We start from the raw sequence: 8,682 nt of genomic DNA on the forward strand, positions 1-8,682 counted from the left end.
AGGCATTTCTTTTATTGCTCCCTAATTGAATCGCTCTCTCACTCCCCACCATATCTTTCTAGACCCTTTCTTCTCTCTTCAAACCTCGCATGTCTCCTCCTCTCCTCTCTTAGTTTATTGCCCAAACTGGAACCATTAGGGATGAGCTTTCTCTTTTTCTCTTTTCCTTTCCCCCAGTCTCTAGAAATGAAGTAGCCTTTCTCTTTCCACTTGATTCCATCCTTTCCCATCTTTCTCCTGCAGATTGCAACCTCAATTATCCACCCGTCCCCCCCAAAGAAATCTTCATCCACTATCTATTGGCTCCTTCCTTAATGCCTTCAAACATGTACAAATTTCCACTTTTTAAAAGAAATCTTCACTCAACTCTACCATTCCCTCAAATTATTGTCTCAGCCCTTTCTCAGCAAAATTCCTCGTGTTCTTTTAGTTATTTTGCAACCCTTCAAAATCTGGCCTCTGACTTTGTCTTTTAATTGAAATTGCTCTCTCTATAACTACCCTTGATCTCTGAATGGCCTTTTCTCAGTTCTCTTCTTTCTCAACCTATTAGATGCATCTGGTAATGCTGACTGCCCTCTCCTCCTAGATACTGTCTTTCTCAGTTTTCATGACACTTTTCCCTCCTGATTATCCACTTGGTCTAACTACTCTTCAAGGAGCCATGCTGGGTCATCAAATACAGAAACACTTCTCTAACTGAAGGCATTCCCCAAGATTCTGGTCTAGGATATCTCTTCGCCTTCCCAAGTCTCTAGCTTTTAATAATTATCTTTCTGGAAATAATCCCCAAATCTAATAGCTGACCCTCATCCTACACTACTAATTACTAACTAAATTGCTTCAACAATGAAGATATATCAAACTCAACTTACAAGCAGAACTTATCTTTCTTTTTTCTTTTATCTCATACAAAATGTGTTTTGGTAATGCAATGATTCAAATATATAAATAGTGTCTCCTTTATATTCTGTGAACTTCTTGTTTATCTGGGTATATGTTTGGAGGGTTGGATTTTATAAGATTATTCACTTACAAAAATGAACCATATGGAAATATGTTTTGTGTGATAATACATATATAACCCAGATTGAATTGCTTGCCAGCTTCAGAAGGGGGGAGAAAAGAGGGGAGGGAAACAAACTAGCCATAATATAAGTTCTCAGGTTCACATACATCCTCCTTTTATGCCCTTTTTTATATTGAAATGTTCACATTTGTTCATGTAAATCCAGATTTGAATAAAAAAGAAAATGGAGGAAAAGGAACAAAACTTGGTTGAAAAAGCAGACTGAAGATATTGTGTGGAGGATCTTGAATGCCATGTAAAAGAGTTAATGTTTTATTCAGAAAGTAGCTCAGTGGATTGAGAACCAGGCCTAAACATAGGAATTCCTGGGTTCAAATCTGACCTCAGATATTTCCTAGCTGTGTGATCCTGGGAAAGTCACTTCACCCCCATTGTCTAGCCCTTACTGCTCTTCTGCCTTAGAAACAATCCACAGTATTGATTCTAAGATGGAAGGTAAGGGTTATTTAAAAAAGGAATAGAAAATTAATCCAAATGCCATGCAATTAATCTGGCTTTACTTATATTCAGTTTATGTAGTAGCTTTTCCTCCAAAGATTTTTCATAATTTCAGCAGAAAATTCCCTTCTCCTGTCTTTTATAAAGAAAAGATAACAATGCTAATAAATTAGCAACAAGTTCAACCAAGAAGCAATACTAATGGAGACTCAAATCCAATAGGATAATAAAATCACTAGTGTACAATCTTCCCCAGAGAAGATTTCTTGAAGATAAAATGAGGCCTACCATGCTGTTTCTATCATTCTTACTATAAATCTTGTAGGTGGTACAATGAGTAGAGTACTGGCTCTAGACTCAAGTAGACCTGAGTTCAAATCCAGTCACAGAAACTTGTCTGACCCTAAGCAAGTCACTTAAACTCTGTTTGCCTCAGTGTCCTCATCTGTAAAGTGGGGATCATAATAACACCTCCCTCCCAGGACCATCATGTGAATCAAATTAAATATTTGCAAAGGACTTAGCACAATTCCTGGCATATATTAAGCACCATACAAATGTTAGCAATTATTATTAATGTTGTTGCTTAAATAAGGAAGAGGCATTTGCAGGTGAAGATTCAATATAGTTGTTTCTTCCCATAATTTGTCTGTTCCAACTCTAGCAAAAGGGAATTCTTCCACTTCATCCTGCATGAAAGAGGACCAGATGCCAACACAGTCCAGGTTTCAAAGCAGCAAAGCCAACCTAAAGCAAATGAGGACACTTGAATTATGTGAATCTAGGACTGGACCACTTCCCTTGAGACACCAGAGGAAATCCCACTGCCCCAGAACAGATAATGTCAGCATGCTCAAAGTAAATGGAGTTCAAAGAACTGAAAAAGCAGGAAGCAACTACTGCCATGTGGCCCCCTCAGAAGCATCTCACAGGAAGCAGAATAGAGGGGAATGGAGGGAGGTTTTAGCTAGAGGGAAACAAAGGCCCATTTTGCCTTTAAATAAAGCTTTTTTTAAATTAATAGAAACCAAATCCTCTCCCTCCCAGTCTGCTTAAAATAAAAAAGAAAAGTAAATTCCTTTTAACAAATATAAACAGTCCAGCAAAATAAATTCCTTCACTGGCTATGTTCGAAAAAATTTATGTCCCATTCTTCACTCAGAATCCATCATCTCTGGCAGGAGGTAAATAGCTTACTTCATTATCGGTCCTTTACAATCATGGACAGTCATAGTGTTGATCATACTTCATACAGCTTTCAAACCTGAATTGACAGTGTTGTTGTTATTGGAAAAAATTGTTCTTCTGGTTTTCTGCTCTTTCAGTACACAGGGTCACAGGTTGACTCATTTAGCTGATGGAGGTTTGGTTGCTATTCCCCGAGTAATAGCTTTTGCAGCCACTACCACCTGTATCTCCATTCATTTGTCTCTACAGACAATGCTAAAAATCCCTAGCAATGCCAAAGGACTCTGGAGCCCAGGGCCCAACATGGAAACTGCTTTCCAGAATCCTGACAAATCCTCCTTGAGATTTCCTCCAGTCAAGGATTTGTCCCTCTCCACTATGGCAGTGGCTAAGAAAAATAAAGAGATTTGCTTCTGGCCAAATCAAAAATTCATAGTAGAGTGGGGAATGAGATCTAAGCATGCCCTACTTTAAGAAAACCTACAGCCATAAATTGGGCCTGATTAGGAACATTAGAAAAGCATTTTTCACTTGACAAAAAGGAATGCCTCAGGGTTTCTTAAAGTAGTGAATCCTTTGGAAAGAAAGAAGAACCTATGAATTTACAAAGACATTTTCCAGAACACATTCATTGTTTAAAGGCAGTACGATAGAATGGATAGATTGCCTGGCTTGGAGTCAAGAAGATCCATTTTCAAGTTTCACCTCTGATACTTATAAACTATTTGAGCTATATAACCAGGGCAAATTACTTAACCCATGTAGACCTCAAGAAATGATATCGGGCATATCTACTAAATGAGAGCTGGGTTGTGCTCCTACATAGGTAATGAAATCATAAATCCTTCTATAACTGAATGTGAGGCATCAGTCAGAGACAATGTGGTCTAGCAGAAGGAGTGATGAATTTAAATTAGAGACTTGTCAAGTCTGGCTTCTGCCATTTAATGGTTCAGTAACACAGGACAAGTCACTTGACCACTCCATGCCTCTGCCTCCTCATCTGTTAAATGGGGATAATACCTGCCACATTTATCTCATAAAGGTGTTATGATGATCAACCAATAAAATAAAGATTCAGAATATAGTATGCTATTATAGAAACAAATTCATCATAAACTTGAAGACAAAAGCAAGATATTAGATTTTCATACTGCTTATGCTCTGGTCTAGAATTCCAGTAAAACAGTAGGTAAAGCTTACTGTGGCTTCGTGTCAAGATGTTCAGACTGTCATCTTCTGATGATGCAATAATTGCAGATTTCAGAGTAGGCCATCCCAAAACACCTGGCACAAATTACAGAGATGGTGCCAGTCATCAAATAGTACAAATGAGATACAGATGCCAGCTGAGGTCAGCTAGCCTGAGGGGACTTTTACTAATATATTTTTCTAATGCAGAAATCAAAGACTAAATTTTGGTTCTGAATGTTGAAAACTGATCAAAAGATACAGATAGCAGCAGGGAAGATGAATTTTTCTTTCCCTAAAGGGCAAGAAAACTTCTTAGGAGAATACTGCTTCAGCCTTGAATTCTTCCATTTATTTTTGTAGAAAGGCAGGCCTGTTACAAAGCCCAGGAGGTTATAGGCATACCAAATCTATCCCAATGAGAAAGGAGATGTGTGAAAAGCAAGATGCCCCAAAGACTTTTTTCAAAGCAAACAAGCACCAGAACTCCTGAATCCAATCTTATATTCTATATACATAGAGCTCCATCTACAGTTGTATCTTTAACATATACCGGCAAGTGATTCTCATAATGATCACCATCACAGAAATGTTCGATTACATTCCATCACCTTTCTCTAGCTGCCTGGACTATCATAGTAGCCTGTCTTTCTGCCTCTCCCATCTTGCCAAACTCCAGTCCATCACTGTTTTTTTATATAGACTTTATACCTCTATCACTTAAACTCCAGTCCATCACTGTTTTTTTATATAGACTTTATACCTCTATCACTTATACCTCTGCTTAAAAATCTTCATTGGCCAAGTACTGATCATGAAGTAAAATCCAAACTTCTTGGCCTGGCACTTGGGCCCTCCACCCCCTGCCATCGTCCTACTTGTCCATCCTTCATCCTTCCAAACAAGCCCTTCATGTGAGCCTTCATGTCCTTGCTGACTCTGTCCTTGTGCCAGGGCTGGCTTCCCTCTCCTCTAGGATATTCCCAGCAATACTTTAGTGCAGATTCTTAATCTGGGGTCTATGAACTGATAAAAAAAAAAGTATATTTTAAAAACTGTATTTCAATATAATTGGTTTCTTTTGTAATTGTAATCCTTGGCATTTTATGCATTTAAAAACATTATTCTGAGATGTGATTCATATTCTTCAACAGATTGCCAATGGGATCTATGATACAAAAAAAAGGTAGGACTCCTGGATAACTGAAATGCCTCCATAAAGCCTTCCCTCATCACTTTAGCCAGTCAGTAATGCTTTGTCCCTAAGATTCCATTTGTTTTGCATCTTCTGAATGCACTTTTCATTTATTATTGTGAATTATAGTTATTTGTGTTCGTGTCTCATCCCCCAACCTCCCAGTATAGTTAAGTTCCATAAACAGAAGAAATAAATTGAGGAATTAAAGTTATAGGATAGCTGAGCAGCTAGGTGATACAGAGTTCCAGGCCTGAGGTCATGAAAACCTGAATTCAAATTCAGCCTCAGAGACTATGAGACCCCTGGGCAAATCAATTAATCCTGTTGGTTTCAGTTCCTCATCTGTAAAATGAGCTAGAGAAGGAAACAGCAAAGCACTGTAGTATCTGCCAAGAAAACCCCAAATAGGGCCACAAAGAGTTGGATACAAGTTAAAAACAACTAAAACAACAAAAATTTTACGAAAAAGGAATCTTTTCTAAACTTCATTATCTTCCCAACTTCCTAGCAAAAAGCTCAGCATAGCACCCAACTGGCATTCTACATTAGTCACTACTTAAGAAAGTGTATTGGAGCAGCTAAGAGGCTTCATAACTAGAGAGCCAGGCCTGGAGATGGGAGATCCTGGGTTCAATTCTGGTCTCAGACATTTCCTAGCTGTGGAGTGACCCTTGGAATGTGACTTAACCCCCATTGCCTAGCCCTTCCCACTCTTTTGTCTTGGAATCAATACTTAGTACCACTTCTAAGACAGAAGGTAAGGGTTTAAAAAAAAGAAGTGTTCATATTGGAAAGATTCCCATAAAAAATGTCAATTAAAATACTTCATCAGGAAAGGGATGTGAGAAAGGGAGGGAAATCCCCAAAGGCAGCCAGAACAGAAGGGGAGTCCCTGGCGGACTGGCTGGCTGAAAGGCCTTTCCTAGGTGAGGGAAACGTGCAAGTCAGGGACTGCCAGTGGTTAAAAAGATTCTTATCTGCCTTCAGGTCTGATTACAGACAGATTTAGGCTCAGGTGAAAGTAGTTTCTCTCTCTAAAGTAAGAAGCTCAGAAACTAGACAAACAGTTTAGGCCTAACAAAATCTCATAAACGGAGCTCACAAGCATAGCTGGTTGGTGATGAAATCAAGGACCCTTCTAGCAAAATCAAGCCCAATCCTAGGGGAGCTGGAAGCAGGCCTGGCATGGCCAGCCCATAAGAGAAGGTTATTGTCAGAGACAGAGAAGGATATGGTCTTGCAATATCTCTGAAATGCAGAAATTTAAACCCTTAAACAGCAAGTGATGCCTCATTTTATGTGAAGTTCATTTATCTAGCAAGCTTAATAACCTGCAATGGCCAAGAATGCACAAGTGGGGGAAGGAGGGAAACCTCTGAGTAGCCCAAATGATTCTTTCCAAAGCCATTCATTCAAACTAATAAAATGTTCTTCATGAAAAGCCTCAGGCCCTCACTCTTCATTCTGTCTTATTTTTAGACAGGAGTCTAATAAGCTCAGGGTATCTGTTTTCCCAAAGCACAGAATATGGAAAAACAACTTAGAGGGAAGTGGGTATGTTCTGCAAAAAGAAGTCATACTGATAGTCAACAGCTCAACAGTGAAGAACACAAATGGAAAAAAGTAGGAGATTAAAAAGAAGTTCCATAGTCTGGGGCCATTTAATATCGGTGCACACGGCTCTTTTATTCTGAGAGATTATTAGTATTATATATGTATACATATTTATATATATAAAAATATTGCCATCCAGTCTAGTAATTAGGAATGATTATCTCAAGGGAGATACCCCTTGGAATTTCACAGAAGAGGATTTGTTTTTTTCTAAAGTCAATCTCCAGTCTTGCAGCTCTCTTCTGTACTAGAAGGGTTAAAAAAATAAAATAAAATAAAGTGAATCTTCCACTTTCTCATTCAATAAGCATTTCTTCAAATGCCTCCCTCTGAGGGCATTAAATTTCCTCACACTTTCTCAAACATCTCCATCTGCTCCCCTCTTCACTGAGTAAATAACAGAACTCTGGGAGGCAGAATGTTGCAGTGGAAAGAATTCTGGATTTTGAGTTGGAGATTGGCACTGGTTTCATTGGTACAGGCAACACCCTCACATGAGAAAACTCCCTCTACCATTACAGCCAGTCCATCCTCTAGATGTCCTAAAGCAGTGCCCAGAGCTCTGGGGAGTTCGGTGATTTACTGAGAATCACAGGATCCAGTGTAGGTCAGATGCAGGACTCGAGAGACGGAGTTGCCAGTTCTCTAACCAGCTATCCTTGTATTTGTTTCTAGACTGAATCAAATGAATGTAGTCAAGAAGACCTGTGTTCAAATACAGCTTCAGACACATCTTGTAGGGCACTGGGCAAGTCACTGAACCTCTGTTAGCCTCAGTTTCCTCATCTATTAAAAAAAAGAGGTAAAAATTCTACCTATCTCCCAAGGTTACTGTGAAGGTCAAATGGGATGCTTGTAAAGTGCTTTGCAAACCTTAAGGTGCTATATAAATGATGGTGATGATGATGATGATAAAGAACTTGATCAATTCCTAACACTTCTACTCACTACCTGCAAGAAGAAAGCCAGTTCACTTCTTTGAATCCTGTTTCCAACAAAAGGATCAGATTATATCAATGGTTCTTAACCTAGGAATATGTGACTTAAAAATTTTTTTTGAAAATTATTTTATTTTGAAAGCACAGGCAGGTGGCACAAAGCATGAAGCCTAGAGATGGGAAGTCCTTGGGTCAAATCTGACCTCAGACACTTCCTAGCTGGGTAACCCTGGGAAAGTCACTTAACTCCTGAATGCCTAACCCTTGCCATTCTTCTGTCTTAGAACTGACATTAAGACAGAAGGTAAAGGAAAGAGGAAGGGGAAGGAGAACGGGAAAAGTGAGGCCCATAAAGATTAAGTGATTTGTCCAAGGTGACCGGAATAGGAAGTGAGGCAGTAATGGGAAGTGAACCCAGGTCCATCCAAATCCTAATCTTCCACTTTCCTTTGCTCCACAAAGTATTCTCAAGGGTTGCTACCTCTGTAAAATAAAAGGACTGAAAGACAAATATGAAGAATTTGATGAGAGGCTTATTAACTGATGCAGATTGAGAAAAATGAAAGAATATATATAAAAGAGAAACGCAAAATTGCAGAAAGTACACTGAAAAATGTTCAGAATGAGAAACACAAAAACATTGTCCTTTTGTTACAACCTTGTTAAAATGAATATGAACATTTTTGAAAAACAACCTGCAAATAATACATTAACTAGAAATTATATATTCAGAAACATCATTTTTCTTTTACTCATTTATGTATTTGAATGTTTGTTGATGGGCATTAAGAATAAAATAAAAATGGAGCAGCCAGGTGATGCAATGGATAGAGAACCAAGCCAAGAGATGGGAAGTCCTGGGTTCAAATTCAACTTCAGACACTTCCTGTGTGACCCTAGTCAAGTCATCTAACTCTAACTGCCTAACCTTTACTACTCTTCTCTCTTGGAACCAATACTGAGTATTGATTCTAAAACAGAAGGATATATATATATATATATATATATATATATATATATATATA

This window comes from Gracilinanus agilis, chromosome 2 (assembly GCF_016433145.1).
Source record: "Gracilinanus agilis isolate LMUSP501 chromosome 2, AgileGrace, whole genome shotgun sequence".
NCBI lineage: Eukaryota > Metazoa > Chordata > Mammalia > Didelphimorphia > Didelphidae > Gracilinanus > Gracilinanus agilis.